This window comes from Microcaecilia unicolor, chromosome 3 (genome assembly GCF_901765095.1).
Source record: "Microcaecilia unicolor chromosome 3, aMicUni1.1, whole genome shotgun sequence".
In the NCBI taxonomy this organism is placed as follows: Eukaryota; Metazoa; Chordata; class Amphibia; order Gymnophiona; family Siphonopidae; genus Microcaecilia; species Microcaecilia unicolor.
Genome location: NC_044033.1, coordinates 262682115 through 262699911, shown reverse-complemented (window position 1 = coordinate 262699911; position 17797 = coordinate 262682115). Strand labels below are relative to the sequence as shown.

Below are 17797 nucleotides of genomic sequence, written 5' to 3'. Positions count from 1 at the left end.
AGATTGCTTTTTAATGGGAAGCTTGTTTGGTCAACAGTGAAAGTGTGGTAGGGGGTCGGATGACAGGAACTAAAAACAACCAAGAATTTGGTTTTCTCTCTAATTTTAATTTGACGGTGGAGGCCCAGATCTCCATTGTGTCAAGGCCAGTCAGGATCCCGTCTGTAATGTCTGTTAGGTTAATGGAGACATACAGGACCAGATTCTATATATGACCCCTGTAAAAATTGTAGATGAAAAAAAAATATGCCTAAATATATGACCCCTGTAAAAATTGTAGATGAAAAAAAAATATGCCTAAAGTTAGTCACAGTTTATAGAATGTACCTAGTGCCCGCCCAACAAGACTAAATTTAGTTGCAGGTATTTAGGCCAGGTAAAACTTGGTGTAAATGCCAGCGACTAAGGCATGGAGCGGGTGTATTCTGTTTGTGCGCACACAGATTTTAGAAATGCCCACAATATACCCATTCCATGCCTATGGCCACACCTCGTTTTCGGTTCTGCATCTTAGAATTTACACACACAATTTTACAGAATATAGTTAGCAAGTTCTGCGCGTAAATTCTAATTAATGCCAATAAGCATCAATAATAATTGCCTGCGACGTGGCAATTATCAGCGCTGATTGGCTCGTTAAGATACGATCTGATTTGCGTGTGTAACTCCAGTCGCCCTATATAGAATCCGGGGGATATTGACCTAAAAGCTAAGAAATACATGGAACACATGAAGGAAAAATAGATCCTAAAGAAATAGAGCCATATCTACTTCTCTTGTTAAATCCACTGGGATGAACAGTATCTAGTTCAAAAATAGGTCTCTGTTCTAGACGTACTAAAGAGAGATCTAGATCACCACCTCTCCATTTTGGCTTCATAATTTTGAGTACAAAAACGTAATTTTCCTTGCAGTGCAACTTCTGTGTCACTGGCACTTCGGTTTTAAACAGCTTTTATTATTTTTATTTTATCTTTGAAACATTCAAAATCAGTTAAAAAGAAAAGTTTGTCTTGCCTGACCCCACTAATAGTCTCTTATTCAATTCATAACTTGCTGGAGGAGTAGCCCAGCGGTTAGAGCACCAGCCTTGATATCCAGAGGTGCCTTGTTCAAATCCCATTGCTGCACCTTGTGATCTTGGGCGAGTCACTAAGGCCCTTTTACAAAGGCGCACCAAGAAGTGGCCTCAGGTAGTGTGGGCGCGTGTTTTGGAAGCGCGCTGGACCATTTCTCCACCGTATCTGGAAAAAGGAGGTTTTGAGGGGGCCGGGAAATGGACGTGGCAAAATTAAAACCAGCCTGCACTTATTTACGGACTGAGCCCTTAACGCCACCCACTGAATTAGCGGTAAGGACACACGTTACTTATGTGGTAACTGTTTAGCACACGCCAACTGCCGATTACCAATGGGAACGCCCCCGTGGTACAAAATAGAAAAATTATTTTCTACCACGTGTTTTTGGGGCACGCAAAATTCGGAATTACCACCAGGTGAATGTGCTAGCTGGGCGGTAATGCTGATTTGATGCACACTGCAAGTGCATAGGCCCTTACGTGCCTTTGTAAAAGGGCCCCTTAACCCTTCATTGCCTCTGGAGACAGGGAAATACCCAATGTACCTGAATGTAATTCACCTTGAGCATCAATACATACTAAACTACAACCACCCCGTGTTGTTGCACACAAGAAAACCAAAAACCTCAACATTATAAACTCAGCAGCTAGTCATCAGTGTCAACAGACACCTGGTTCCCCAAACTCTGCCGCATCAGTGTCCATATCAGCAGCGCTGGGACTCTCTGTACCTATGGTGGTTGGGAGGCGGGGCTAGTACTGGGCAGACGTCTACGGTCTGTGCCCTGAAAATGGTAGATACAAATCAAGGTCAGGTATACATATAAAGTAGCGCATATGAGTTTATCTTATTGGGCAGACAGGATGGACCGTACAGGTCTTTTTCTGCCGTCACCGACTATGTTACTATGTTATGTTATGTTACAATACTTTGCTGAACTCCTTTTTACTCTGCTTGTTCCCACAGCAAGGTTCAACTGGAGAGCACAAGCCTCCCTTCTAGGGCTGCAAGAAGTATTTTATACAGTCCCAGAGAAACTGCTGTTCATCCTCCCAATTAATACTGTCATGATGCTGCTTTTAACTCCTAACCCTTTCTCACTTGTTAAGTACCCGTATTTTATCATTCCCACCTTAGCTATTCCCTTATCTCTTATTTGTCCTGTTTGTCTGTCCTAATTAGATTGTAAGCTCTGTCGAGCAGGGACTGTCTCTTCACTTTCAAGTGTACAGCGCTGCATACGTCTTGTAGCGCTGTGGAAATGATAAGTAGTAAGTTTTGCAGGTTTATGCCTACACTAATCTCCTAGCCCTTCTCTACTGGCTTCCTGGTCTTTCCCTTCCTACCGGGGAGAATCATGTCGGTTTCAAGTCTGTTAGTTATGTTGTGAAATGTGTATGAATGTAATTTTGTAATCCACCTAGAACTTTGGCGATAGTGTGGAATATAAATTTTTGTAATAAATAAATAAAATAAAAATAAATTACCTAAGCTGTTATTGTTCCTTCTGACAGGGGCAGGAATCCTCTCTAATTCCTTCTTCTTGTATCATTACAGAATGTAATTATTACCACTCCCATACATTTTAGAGTTGTAATTGGGCCTACATGTAGGGTGCCCACCTGTTTTCTTAAGTGCAAAGGTCATTTCACTGTTTTGAGCTGAAGCGCTCATGCCCAGATGCTCAAAACAGTGCTGGTACCACTGCTACAGCACGGCAAAAGAACTTCCCATGCTCAGCGCTAACGGCATGCAAATTTTATGCGTGCTGTTAGAGCTGAGCACTGGGAAATAAGGAGGGGGGTAGGTGTATTTTTCAGCAATTGGGCATACTACATCAGCAACTGAGCAAACTATTTCAGCAACTGGATGCAGAACTTCAGCAATTGGGGGAACTATTTCAGCAACTGGGCACACTATTTCCATATTAGGGAATAGAGTGGAGGAGTGGCCTAGTGGTTAGGGTGGTGGACTTTGGTCCTGAGGAACTGAGTTCAATTCCCACTTCAGGCACAGGCAGCTCCTTGTGACTCTGTGCAAGTCACTTAACCCTCCATTGCCCCAGGTACAAATAAATACCTGTATACAATATGTAAGCCGCATTGAGCCTGCCATGAGTGGGAAAGTGTGGGGTACAAATGTAACAAAAAAATTTAAAAAAAAATAAACTAGGCGCACTATTTCAGCAACTGTACACTATTTCAGAAATAGGATGAACTATTACAGCATTTGGGGACACTATTTCAGTAATAGGAAACACTATTTCAGTAATAGAGAACACTCTTACCAATAGGGAATAATATTTCAGCAATTGGTCACACTATTTCAGTAAAAAGAAACACTCATCAATAGGATGCACTACTTCAGAAATTGGATACACTATTTCAGCAATTGGGTCATAAATAGGGTTCACTATTTTAGCAATATGGCACATTATTTCAACAACTGAGCTGACTATGTCAGCAATAGTGCATAATATGTAAGCAACTGGTCACACTTTTCAGTAAGACGGAGCATTATTTCAGCCACAGAGCACACTAGTGGAGGAGTGGCCTAATGGTTTGTGCAGTGGGTTGAGGACCTCAGGAACCAGGTTTGATTCCCACTTCTGCCTAATGGTCGGCAGTGGGTTAGATTCCCTCTGCAGCTCCCTGTGACCCTGGGCAAGTCACACAGCCCTTCATTGCCCCAGGTATAATATACTTTGAATGTAAGCCCATCAGGGACAGTGCAAATATCTGTATAGTCATATGTACATCGCCTTGATCTGTGCTCCAAAAGAGGCGGTATATCAAATTGATAAATTTAAACAAACTATTTCAGCAACCGGACACAGTATTTCAGCAATAGGGCACAATAGTAACCCCAGAATGAAAAAATCACCACAAAAACCTCAGTAAAATGAAAAATCCCATAAATGACATTAAAAAACCAAACCAAATGAACATTTGTGTCCAGCACACCCCTACCTGGAGCTGAACTCAGGCCTCTTGCATGAGAGGCACACAGTACTCTCTCTAAACCAGCGGTTCCTAAACCATGCGCCACGGCACCCTGGTGCACCATAGCGAGCTCTCAGGGGTGCCACAGTGCATCGCTCCCTACTTTCCCCTCCCGCAGGTCCAGCATCTGCCGCTTCCTTCTCCTTCCCTCGCCACCGCTGCAGTGCTTGCAGCTTACATTTTCGGGCCGTCCACGATTCACACAGGCACTGCGGGGACTTCCTTTTGCCATATCTGGCCCTCACAACAGGAAGCTGCATCAGAGAGGGCTGGACGCAGTAGACTGGGAAGGCCCTGGCGTGCCTGTGTGAATCGTGGATGGCCTGAAAATGTAAGCTGCAAGCACTGCAGCGGCGGTGGGGGAAGGAGAAGGAAGCGGTAGCGATCCTAGATCTGCAGGAAGGAAGGTAGCGAGCGATGCTGGATTTAGGGAAGGTAGAGGTGTACTGGTGTGAGAGGAGAGGGCTGCAGGGAGGCAGAGGTGTGCTGGTGTAAGAGAAGAGGGCTGCAGGGAGAGGGAGACCTATGTGGGAAGGTGCGGAGACCGATGTGACCGGGGGGGGGGAGGGGGGTGCCGCGAAGACCCATGTGGCCAGGGGAGGGGGAGGTTGCCGTGAACCGAAAAAGTTTGGGAACCCCTGCTCTAAACTATGCTACAGCACTTTCAGTATGTTAATATCCTGTTCCTGGTGGCTGGGTAAATTAGGTAATCGTGGTTTGATTTGTAAAAAAAAAAACCCACCTGTGGAGTAACCTGACATGTAGCTTGCCTCATTACTAATTCCAACATGATCTCTGTTTTTGTTTATTGCCACCCTTGGTCTACCTCATTTCATAAAATATCAAAGCAGTTTACAATATTATGTTAAACAGAAAATAGAAGGAGGAAATATAATTGCACACCAGGGAATCTGCCAACCCCAAGACTGCAAATCAACCCTCCTTAAGTGCCTGACAAAACAGGTAGGATTTAAGAGACACTTTAAATTTCAGCAAGGAACTGTTGCTTTAGATTTACAAAAAATATAATTCATCAACAAATCTATAATTAATACTAACTAGAGCTGTACCTAATAGCATATTTTACTTTTGGTCAAATACAAATAATGTAAAATATTATTCGGCTGAACATGAATACCGAATATGTATAATGGGCATTGAGCTTTAACATAACCAATATGTGTCTGACATGCTTCCTCTAGACCTGCCAAGTCTCCCGCATTCAGCGGGAGACTCCCGCTTTGGCAGGTCATCTCTTGCACTCCTGCCAAAGTGGGAAAGTCCCCCGCTGAGACACCGTTGGCAGCTCCCCCTTCTACCCGGTATTAATTTCCTGGTCACTGCTGCTTCTCCTGTTCAGCAGCAGCAGCCGTGACCACAAAAAAAAATTAAAAAAAGCAAGTGCGGGGCCGCAGCAGCCTTGAGGCATGGGCTGTCAGCTCTGTAGCCGCTCCTCTCTCTGTCCCCGGAGTGGCGCAGAAAGTTGAAGTCAACTTCCTGCTCCTCCAGTGGCAGCAGCAGTGGCCAGGAAATAAATATTGGGTGGAAAGGGTAGCAGGAGGCAGAAGGTAGAATGGAGAAAGATAAGACGATGGTGAGAGAAGGGACGGAGTAAGAGAGAAGCTGCTGGGGAGAAAGGTGGGGATCCTGGCTGAGAGCAGAAAGAGGGAAGACGCTGGAAAGAAGGATGGGGAGAGAGGGGGGGGGACATGATGAATGGAAAAGGGTAGAGAGAGAGAGAGAGAGAGATGCCGGATGGAAAGAAAGGGATAGAGAGAGAGAGAGACACTGGATGGAAGGATCGGGAGAGGGGGTAGATGGATGGAAGGTTAAGGAGAGAAAGAGGGAAGATGGATGGATGGATGGGGAGAGAAAGAGGGAAGATGGATGGAAGGATGGGGAGAGAAAGACGCTGGATGGAAGGATAGGGAGAGAAAAAGGAAGACGCTGGATAGGATAAGGAGAGAAAGAGGGGCGATGGCTGAAAGGGGAGAGACTGGAAGGATGTGGGAGAGAGGGGACACTGAACAGAACAGGGTAGAGAGATAGAGAGACATTGGATAGAAGGAGGGGGAGAGGGAGAGAGACACTAGATGGAAGGATTGGGAGAGAGGGTAGATGGGTGGAAGGATGGGGAGAGAAAGAGGGAAGACGATGGGTGGAAGGATGGGGAGAGAAAGAGGGAAGACGATGGGTGGAAGGGTAGGGAGAAAAAGAGAGGAGACATTGGATGGAAGGATGCAGAAAGAGGGGAGACACTGGAAGAATGGGGAGAGAAAGAGGGGAGCTGCTGGATGGAATGGGGGAGAGGACAGGGTAGTGAAAGACTGGAGAATAGAGGCATAGTGAGGAAGGGGCATGGTGAGGAAAAGATGAAAAGCCATAGGTAGATGAAGTAAAAAGAAGGAAATTAAAGAATGGATAGAAAGAATGAATTAAATCTGGACAGAGAGAAAGGCAGAAAAATACTGAAGAAAACAAAGAAAAAGGAGAGAAAAATGACAAATGGACAGGAAATCCTGGCAAGAGAGTTAAGAGACGATGAAGGAAAGCAGAACCAAGAGACTGGGAGCAACACAATTAGAAAAAGTAAATGGCCCAGACAACAAAGGTAAAGAAAATAATTTTATTTTTAATTTAGAATACATTAATGTAGCTGTGTTAATAAAGTTTAATAAATACAAATAAAACACAAAATAGAAAATAAGGTGATACCGTCACTTATTTTAAAACATTTTTGATTAGCTTTCAGAGATCAACACTTCCTTCCTCAGGTCAGGAGAGGATACCATAACAGCATTATACTGACCTGAGGCAGGAGGTTTTGGTCTCTGAAAACTAATTGAAAAAGGTATTAGGCTATTAAATAAAATATTTTCTGAAATGGCTGTGGGTTTGAGGTGTGCCAGGGGGTGGAGCCACATAGAACAGGTGGAGCCAATGTAGTGGGGAGGGGCTGGGGGGCGTGTACTAAAATCTCCCTCTCAAAAATTGGGACCCCTTGGCAGCTCTGTTCCTCTGATTAGTATGCAAGTTCTGTGCACCTCAAATTTAGATCTCCTTAGCCACTATTCTCTCTTTCCTATCTTTCTTGTACTTCCTTAACTTTTTAATTGATAATTATTGATTGTATTGTAAATCGCCTTGATGGTATTTCTTTTAGGTGGTTTATCAAATCTATGAATAAACTTAAAACTTGAAAAGAAGGAACATGAAATCACAGATCAAGGGCTAGATTCTATTTATGGTACCTAGAATCTAAATTCAGGCACAATATATAGGATATGCACGGGCCGGGCAGAAGCGCCTAAATCTAGGTGCGTCTAATGCCCGGGCTTACATCTGTAACAGCGCATGTAGATGTGATTGATAGGCCCAGCACGTCCACAGTCCACCCATGACAGTGTCCCCATTTTGGCTGTGTGCATGGGGATTTGGGCTGTGCGCCTCAGAATTTACGTGCACCGTTTTGCACAACACGCCTGGCAAAGTGTGCCTGTAAATTCCTATTAAGGTCTATTATTGTTACTAATTGGTCAGTATCGGCCAATTAACAACACCAAATGGCACACAGATCAATTAAGGTGTGCAAGTAGATTAAGCACGCATGCTAACCTATGCACACGCCTCCACGCGTCATATACAGTATTCGGGGGAAAATGTTTATTTTCAGTAGGATTTAGCACAGTAGAGCCCCAGATTATTCACATTTAAATTTAAATCACTATTCGGCTGAATAGAAATAATACATTTGGGGCACTATTTGGGGTCGAAACGAATTGAATATAAATATTCGGTGCAGCCCTTGTACATACAACAATAAGATGAGAAGCATCCAAGATTTCTAGCACTAAAGTTTGGAAATGACCTCTTTCCTTTTTTAGATTCGGATGGTATATTTGGATATCTCTACTCTGGTCTTACCACTCGCAGACAGGATGTGGCAACTTCCACTCTTCAGTATTTTGGGATATATTTAGATCCCTGGTTTCAAAGTAATCTTTCCTTCAGACCAGTCTCCAAACACCAGGACTCTAGCAATTTCATTACAATGTCTTCCTGAAGAAAAAAGTTAGGGGTCCTTTTCTTAACACGTGTTTACCATACAGGAAAATGCACTACTGCGGGGAGCGCTCAGGCATGCCATGGTTGTTTTGGCATCTGTGCACATGCACACATTCCATACGCTAAAAAATGCTTTGTATTTTTTAGCGCTGGGGGTGTGTTCAGGGGGGGGGCGGAGAGTAGGCGTGCCCAGCACTAATCAGTGCAGCTACAGTGCCACACACCAACCAATTAGCACATGGTTAGCACGTGAGCTCTTTCTGCCTAGTCAATAGGTGGTAGTAAGGGAACACTCACTAAAGACCACAGCGCATGGCCAGTAATACTCAAAATGAAAAACCTGCCATTTTATAGCCACACTAAAAGTATTATTTTATTTATTTATTTTTTAGGTCTACCCCAACGATCTTACGTAAACCTCTTCACCCAGAAACACAGCATGCCTAATGATCGTACTGGACAACACACAATCTTCATCCCTTCCGACCCTCCACATATAACTCATTCGATCACTATACAACCTTGTATTTGCTATCAACTGACTGGGCAAACGCCTTGACGGTACTATGTAAGCCACATTGAGCCTGCAAATAGGTGGGAAAATGTGGGATACAAATGCAACAAATAAATAAATAATAAAAAAAACTGGTTAAAAGATAGAAAACAGAGAGAAGGGTTAAATGGTCATTATTCTCAATGGAGAAAGGTAGTTAGTGGGGTTCCCCAGGGGTCTGTGCTGGGACCGCTGCTTTTTAACATATTTATAAATGACCTAGAGATGGGAGTAACTAGTGAGGTAATAAAAATTTGCTGATGACACAAAGTTATTCAAAGTCGTTAAATCGCAGGAGGATTGTGAAAAATTACAAGAGGACCTTACGAGACTGGGGGACTGCGCATCCAAATGGCAGATGACGTTTAATGTGAGCAAGTGCAAAGTGATGCATGTGGGAAAGAGGAACCCGAATTATAGCTATGTCATGCAAGGTTCCACGTTAGGAGTCACGGACCAAGAAAGGGATCTAGGTGTCGTCGTTGATGATACGTTGAAACCTTCTGCTCAGTGTGCTGCTGCGGCTAAGAAAGCAAATAGAATGTTAGGTATTATTAGCAAAGGAATGGAAAACAAAAATGAGGATGTTATAATGCCTTTGTATCGCTCCATGGTGCGACCGCACCTTGAATATTGTGTTCAATTCTGGTCGCCGCATCTCAAAAAAGATATAGTGGAATTAGAAAAGGTGCAGAGAAGGGCGACGAAAATGATAAAGGGGATGGGACGACTTCCCTATGAGGAAAGGCTAAAGTGGCTAGGGCTCTTCGGCTTGGATAAAATGTGGTTGAGGGGAGATATGATAGAGGTCTATAAAATAATGAGTGAGGTTGAACGGGTAGATGTGAAGCGTCTGTTCACGATTGCCAAAAATACTAGGACTAGGGGGCATGCGATGAAGCTACAATGTAGTAAATTTAAAACGAATTGGAGAAAATATTTCTTCACTCAACATGTAATTAAACTCTGGAATTCGTTGCCAGAGAATGTGGTAAAGGCGGTTAGTTTAGCGGAGTTTAAAAAAGGTTTGGATGTCTTCCTAAAGAAAAAGTCCGTAGACCCTTATTAAATGGACTTGGGGGAAAATTCATTATTTCTGGGATAAGCAGTATAAAATGTTTTGTACATTTTTGGGATCTTGCTGGGTATCTGTGACATGGATTGGCCACTGTTGGAAACAGGATGCTGGGCTTGATGGACCTTTGGTCTTTCCCAGTATGGCAATACTTATGTACTTATGTAATTAGCACAGGTTTAGCGTTTGAGTCCCTAACACCTTTGAAATAGGTGGCAATAGGGGTTCACGTGCTTAATGGCTGTGAGCTAATGGGAAAATTAGGATGTGGCTATTAATACAAAAATTATGTACCTTTATCTTTCAAATCCTAAATGGCACAGCTCCAGACTATATGGTACCATTAGTAAACGTATCTCAGAGAAACACTAAATATGAGGCAAGAAACTATCTCAGACTACACCTCCCAAATTGCAAAAATGTAATCTACAAAACTGTCCACTCTGCAGACTTCACTTACCTAGAAACCAAATGGTGGAACTCCTTACCACCAAAATAAGAAATATACTAGATTCCGCAAAATCCTATTCAAACAAACCCTTACAAAGAAGGACAATATCTCAAACAATTAATTATTACCTGAATTGGTTATTACTCTATTTACCATTAACTTTCTCTTTGCTTCATGTACAATTTTTATTCATAATAGATTTTCTAAATGTTAAACTTCCATAGTTATCCCAGTATGTTTATGATACTGTATTGTAAAATTGGATTCTTACAACAAATTACTTTCTTATGCATTATTCTTTGTTATGTATCCTATACTGTTTATTGTAAGCCCCATTGAACTCAAACTTGTTTGGGATAATGTGGGATATAAATGTCACAAATAAATAAGCCATGGTAGGACTAATGTGCGGGTAGTGTGTGCAAAATCGATCCTACCGCCAGGGTAGCACTGACGCCCTGTGGTAGTTCCAAACAGGGGTGTAGCCAGACACCCAATTTTGGGTGGGCCTGGGCTCAAGATGGGTGGGCAGAAGAACCCTACCCCATCGGTGATTTGGTCTCTCCTCTCGCCTGCATGCCATATGGTCTCTCAAATATCCCCCCTCTCCTGCACACCTTTTAAATTTCAGATTTTCACCGGCAGTGAGGAGCAACTAATACACAGTACTCATGTAGGCCCCACATCCTTCCCACTGATGCAGCTTCCTGTTTCCGCATAGGCGGGAATACGTCAGAGGGAAGGCTGTGGGGCCAGTGTAAGCAGTATATATCAGTTGCTGCTTCCTGTAAGCGAAGATCTGCTATTTATAAGGTATGCAGGAGGGACAGTTGTTGAGAGTTTTCAGCTTGGGAATCTCTGCCGGCCACATCATAGGTGTGCTGCTACTGGTGGGCCTGAGCTCAAACCAACCAAGCCCACTCTTGGCTACGCCACTGGTTCCAAAGTTGGTGCATGCAGTTTCTTGCTGTATAAAATAATTTTCTATTTTCTACAGTAGGAGGTGTTCCTGGCAGTAATCGGCAACACGGCCACATTGTCCTGCGCTGCCTGATTACCACAGGAGTAGTATGTGAGCCCTTACCTCCAAGTAAATAGGTGGCGTTAAGGGCTCAGGCAGTAAATAGCTACGCACTACTTTTCACATTAACACAGGGCCATTTACTGCCCCATTACAAAAAGGCCTTTTTTCCAGCCGTGGTAAAAAAATGGCCCAGCATGCACCAATTTCATGCACTCACACTAGCGCAGGCCACTTTTTACCGCAGCTTAGTAAAAGGACCCCTAAGCTTTTCTACTGTATGCCGGTTTTTCATCAAACTCCACCTCCCCCCCCCACACACACATTCTTTTCACACTATCATTGGAATGCTTTGATTCACATATATTTCTGCCAGTCATCTTTTGATTATTCTGTTATGACCGGAGGAAAGGAGTTTTAGCTCCCAAAATCTTGTCAAGAAATGTAGTGTTAGTCTAATAAAGGATATCACCTTATAGTTATTTGTTAGCCATTATTTCTGTGCTGCCCTGATAGAATTACCAGAGCCACTTTGAGGCTTCCATCTACTGTTGTAAATTTAGTATCACATTCTGCTTTTGGCAAAAATGTTCTAAACAGCCTTTACAACAGCACATCTTAGAATTTCAAGACAATAAAGTGAGGTCTATAAAATATGGCTTATTATTCCTATTTTATTGGCTGCTGTTCCTTTGAAAAAAATTGAATGGGATAAAAATTTGGCACTATATCTAAGACATATGAAAACTTTTATACCAATAGAAGTTATTTTTGTATAAAGAGCTGTTGTTTGGTTTTTTTTTTTTTTGTTATGTTAGCTACACTAATATATTATTTATTTGGATTTTTGTCACACCTTTTTCAGTGGTAGCTCAAGGTGAGTTACATTCAGGTACACTGGGGGATGTTGCTGTCCCTGGAGGTAATGGAGGATTAAATGACTTGCCCAAGATTACAAGGAGCAGTGGGATTTGAACCAGCCACCACTGGATGTCAAGACCAGTACTCTAACCACTAGGCCACTCCTCCACTTCCATAACCATTTTATGTAGAACTCCTACCCAGTAAAAGTTCAGAACCCAAGCGGAGTATATCCTGATTAGTGTGCAGGTAGAAGATCTGCAAGGTATTAAAATATCAGATGCCGCTGAAAGTGATGCTCAAAAATTCATATTTCTGAACCCCTGCCCAAGTAAATGTGAATAAAAAGTAGACCCAGCATTCACTCTAAACTTGCTATAAGCGGGGAAAAAGTCTCATATTGTCACCGGGACTTGATAATGATTATCAACATCCAGTATATAGGTGTATCCCGCTTCTCTGCAGGTCTGTATTAGCTCGGATCCCTTGAGAAAGTGGCAGCAAAACGGGTGCCTGTTGGGGGTCCGATAAGCTTGCAGATAAGTGACATTGCATTCTGAATCTTTATACCAACTGCCAGTCATTCTGTTCCGTTGTTTTGTATTATATAAAATTAGGTTTAAAATTAGAAAATTGAACAAAAAAGATATAATGTACACAGTTTTTGGTAGGTGGGGGGTTTTGTTAATGATTACACCAGTCACAAGTGGGATACACCTATATAATGGGTGTTGATAATCATTATCAAGTCCCAGTGACAATATAACACTTTTCCCCCCCTTATAACAAGTTTAGAGTGAACGCTGGGTCTACTTTTTCGTTGAGTTTATTACTTTGGTGCAGGGGCATAGCCAGACAACAGATTTTGGGTGGGCCTGGGCAAGAAGTGGGTGGACCCTGCACCACCATCAAAAAAAAAAATATCTCAGCTGGCGAGAAAATGCTTCTTTCCACCTTGACAGTCTGCAGCAGGCATGCAATGAAGACTGAGCATGCGCAGGTGACAGTATCAAGGAGAGTAGAATTTTCATTACCATCAGGGGGAGGTCTTCAGCTGGTGGAGCTGGGGATCCCCACCAGCTACCACTAAACGTGAGGTACTGTTGGGTGGGCCTGAACTCTAAGTAGGTGGGCCCTGGCCCACCCAGGCCCACTTGTGGCTACGTCACTGCTTTGGTGGCAGTAGACTTTTGGTGAGCCTTTGATGCTCTAGTAAAGGTGAACCTAAATTTTGCATAGGCCATCTAGGAAGGGGTGTGCAAGTTGAGACATTCACAATCGGAAGTGTATTTTACAAAAGGCTTGCTGAATGCAGAGCCTTCTGTAAAATACCTATGAAAATGCAGGAAAAATGCATGTATGTGGTGGCAAATACAGTGGAAATGATCACGTGGTGCAATGAGCTGAGGCTGCAAAAAAACAAAACAAAACACAAAATGCCCTCAAGACTGGAACAATAGAGAAATCTTTAATGCAAATGACCCAACACGGGCCGTGTCAGAATGGCACCTGCCTCAGGGGTCAAACCAGAATTCTCTTTGATAGTAAATTAAATCCAAAATGGCCCTTCTAACAGCACGTCAGGAGAGAATACTGGTTTGACTCCTGAAGCAGGTGCCATTCTGTGCCGAAACATGGCCCATGTTGGGTCTTTTGCCTTAAAGATGTCTCCATTATTCCAGTCTTGAGGCTCTTTTGTGCTTTTTTTTTTTTTGCTGTCTTGGTTCATGTACTTTTGTACCCTCTAAGTTGCTACTACGTAACGAGCTGAGGAACAATGTTTTTCCTCTGCTCCTGGATTATCCTCGTTAATCCACCCTAATTAGTAAATATCTCATCATTTATTTATTCTCTTACTTCCTCTTCTGAGTTCCCCTTATTTCAATCTAGTCACTATATATAAATTAAATAACAATCTGGTGACTACAGTTTTCCCATTTCTTTCCTCTTTATTGTTTTCTACATACAATATTATAAGAGTTTAATACTTATTACTTCCTTATGGTTTTCTCGCATCCATCCATTCAAACACATTCTTTCTACTGTCTCCTCCTCTCTCAAACCTTTTATTTGATTATATAGGATCCAAGGAGATCACACGATACATAGATTTTACATAACCCTTATGTATGCAATCAATTGTTACAACTTATCACATATATGACCTTCCTCTAAATCTCTTTCTGCAATTGTGGAAGTCCTCTTTTCCTCAACGATAGTCCATTCTAAAGGGTACTTTTCCACAGCAGAGTAGTTAACTCCAAACTGATGTATCACCGGTCAAATTTTCACAAAGTGTTAATAAGTTGTCTATAATAATTCTTCCGTCTTTGTATCACGCTTCTTCCTCGGTATTTCACTTATATGATCTCATATCAACAAACTGATCACCACCTTTACTTCCATTGGTGAATCTAGATGAACAGCACCTTACTGTGTCAAACCCAATGCACTCGATGCATTTCACCTGATGGCATCTTCAGGGGTTTAACTTTTAACATCAGACCAGCTGCTTGCACAGGATTGATCTCCCACAGGAGTCCCAGATTAATATGACAAGATAGAAGTTTATAAAATAAACAAGGAATGGTCGTTTAACATTTCAAATAACACCAGCAGATTGAAAACCAATTAGAGAAGGGTTTTCTTTCATGTAGTGCATAATTTAGCAGTGAAATCTATTGCTGGAGGATGTCATCAAAGTGGTTAACATAACAGGATTCAAAAGACGTATGGACGAGTTCCTGGAGGAAAAATTCACAAAACTTATTAGCCAAAGCCACTGCTCATCCCTGGAAATGAGCTCTAAGAAATAGATCTACTTTTTGGGATCTTCTGGGTACTGCTGAACTAGACTGGCCATTGTTGGAGACAACTTGCTGGGCTTGATGGACCCTAATTTTGACCCAGCATGGTTTCTATATGCTCTTATGCTAACTGGTTGTATCTGGGAATTGCGAAGACACGACTTAAAGCACTTCAGATTATTCAGAATTTGCAGCAAGGATGATAACTGGTGGTAGTAGATATGAACGTGTGATACCAAAGTGAAAACAACTGCATTAGTTAGCAGTGGTGTTTCCGATAAAATACAAGGTTTTGATCCCCAGAACAGCTGTTTGGAGGTTATGCCATGCAGGGACAAACAAAGCCTGGACTAAAATAATTCCAGCAACAAGCAACACTGATGGGGAAAAAAGCGATCTTGAAACATTGGCTTGGTATAGAGTGTCCCACAGTGGCGCTCCTGAATGATTTACATGTGCTCCTTGGAACGCAGTGGTATTTGTGACTTGGCGGGGAAAAAGGGAGATATTTTTTGCACAACCTGGGCGCCCTTTTGGGACACGTTATCTCCAGTTGCTCGAAGCAGAATATTGAATTCCTGAAGAGGGGAGGGGGAGGGATAGGGAAGGGATGGGGTGGAAGAAGGGGGGGGGAAGAAACGTTGAAAAAAATTGTTATCTTAAGCTTAAGGGATGACTTCTTTGATTGTACATTTGAAAACTACTGGTTTTGAACATGTCATGTTATCTTGCAATTATTTTAATAAACATGAGTTATAAAAAAAAAAATACAAGGTTTTGATTCAAGTATACTAATGCTTATTTTCATCAGTACCTTGATACATGAAACAGATAATTCAGTTTTATAAATTGCCACGACAATTGAGATCAAATATGGAAAGGAAAGTATTTGTACTAGATTTGAATAAAATACATTATGTAGAGACATTAGCAAACTCCTTGCTGAACCGCTATTATGGAATAGTTTGCCTGGATATGTACGATTTTGTACTTCATCACATCAGTTTAAGAAGGTATTGAAAACCTATCTTTTTGTACAGGCATTCTCTGATATGTAACCTCTAGGCTTGGATAGTCAGATTGTGCAGGTTTTCGTTTGATATCTAATCCTCAGGCTTCGATGAGTATATTTTAAATTGTATATTGTGGGCTTAGTAAGAAATAAATTTGTGTGGTAGTTATAGGTTTGGCATGTTTTATTTTAAGGCCCTTGGTTTCAGGCGGGGTCTATGTTTTTTAAAATAAATAAATAATCAGGGGCATAGAACATTCCCATAAGAAATGACAGGTTGAGGCGGCCATGTGGAGAAAGGTTACAGGTCTCCAGAAACTATAAGTCCAGTGGCGTAGGAAGGGCGGGGCGGTGGGGGCGGTCCGCCCCGGGTGTCAGCGGGTGGGGTGCTCCAGAAGTTACCTCAGAAGAGGGCGGGACACAACGAGGGAAGACCCGACACCAGCGAGGTGATTTTCTCTCTTCACAGCACAAGCAGGGCAGACGCGAAGTGCTGCCTGTGTCGCTGCAATGGATTAAAAAAAAAAAAAACGAAGGGTGATGGCAGGAGACAAGGGCTCTGTTGGCGCTCCACGAGGGGGAGGATGGGACCGGGTCGGGGGGGGGGTCAGATGGGAGAGGGGGAGCGCTCAGATGGGAGAAGGGGTGGGGGTGTTCAGAGGGGAGAAGGGGATTGGGGAGGGGGGGAGCCCAGATGGGTGCTCAGAGGGGAGGGGATTGGGAAAGGGTGGGGAGCCCAGAGGGGTGTTCAGAGGGGAGAAGGGGATTGGGGAGGGTGGGGGATCTCAGAGGGGAGAAGGGGATTGGGGAGGGAGGGTGGGGGATCTCAGAGGGGAGAAGGGGATTGGGGAGGGAGGGTGGGGGAGCCCAGATGGGTGCTCGGAGGGAAGGAGGGGATTGGGGAGGGGTGGGGGTGCTCAGAGGGGAGTGCTCAGATGGGAGAAGGGGTCTGAAGCTGGAACTGGGGTCTGACAAGGGGCAAGAGGAAAAATGGGTTCATGCCTGGGGCAGGTGGGAGAATGGGTCTGGGGCTGAAAAGGGGGGATGCAAGGCATGAGGTGGATGAAGGAGCCTGGAACTGGGAGCTGAAAAGGGGATAGGGAGAAGTGGCTGGGGGCTGAAGCTCGGGACTAATGGAAGAAAAGGGCTGGGGACTGGTGGGATAGTGGGGCTGAAAAGGGGGGCAAGGTGGGAGATGTGGGCTGGGGCTGGAACTAGGGGCAGGTGGAATAAGGGGGCTTGAACTGGGGCTGAAGAGAGGGGGCAGAGAGAGGGGGCAGACCCTGGATGGAAGGGGGGAGTGTGAGGGAGGGCAGACCTTGGATGGATGGGAGACCCTGGATGGATGGGAGAGGGAGGGCAGCCGGTGGGTGGAAGGGGGAGAGAGAAAGAGGGCAGACTGGGGCAAATGGTGGATGGAAGGGGCAGAAATAGAGGGCAGATGTGGATGGAAGGGAGAGAGAGGGCAGATGTTGATGGAAGGGGGAGAGACAGATGGCAGACTGGGGCAGATGGTGGATGGAAGGGGCAGAAATAGAGGGCAGACAGTGGATGAAAGGGAGAGAGAGGGCAGACAGTGGATGGAAGGAGCAGAGAGAGAGGGCAGACAGTGGATGGAAGGGACATTAGAGAGGGCAGACATTGGAGGGCAGAGAGAGAGAGAGCGAAGACAGATGCTGGATGGAAGGAAGACTGTGAAAAGAAGATGAGGAAAGCAGAAACCAGAGACAACAAACTGTAAATAAAATACATATTTTTATATTTTTGCTTTAACATGTAAATAAGGTAATCTTTTTACTGGACTAATTTTAATACATTTTGACTTAACTTTCAGAGAACAAAACCCCCTTCCTCAGGTCAGGATAGGATAC

General features: G+C 43.6%; 1 long non-coding RNA gene across 1 annotated transcript; it reads left to right on the top strand.

Annotated features, from left to right (window-relative positions):
* Nucleotides 1–5288: 5288 nt before the first annotated feature.
* LOC115467370 lies at nt 5289–17391 on the top strand. The gene is made up of 3 exons (XR_003941684.1): nt 5289–5361; nt 8814–8821; nt 17381–17391. It is a non-coding gene; the product is annotated as an uncharacterized LOC115467370 (long non-coding RNA).
* The last annotated feature ends 406 nt before the right edge of the window (nt 17392–17797 follow it).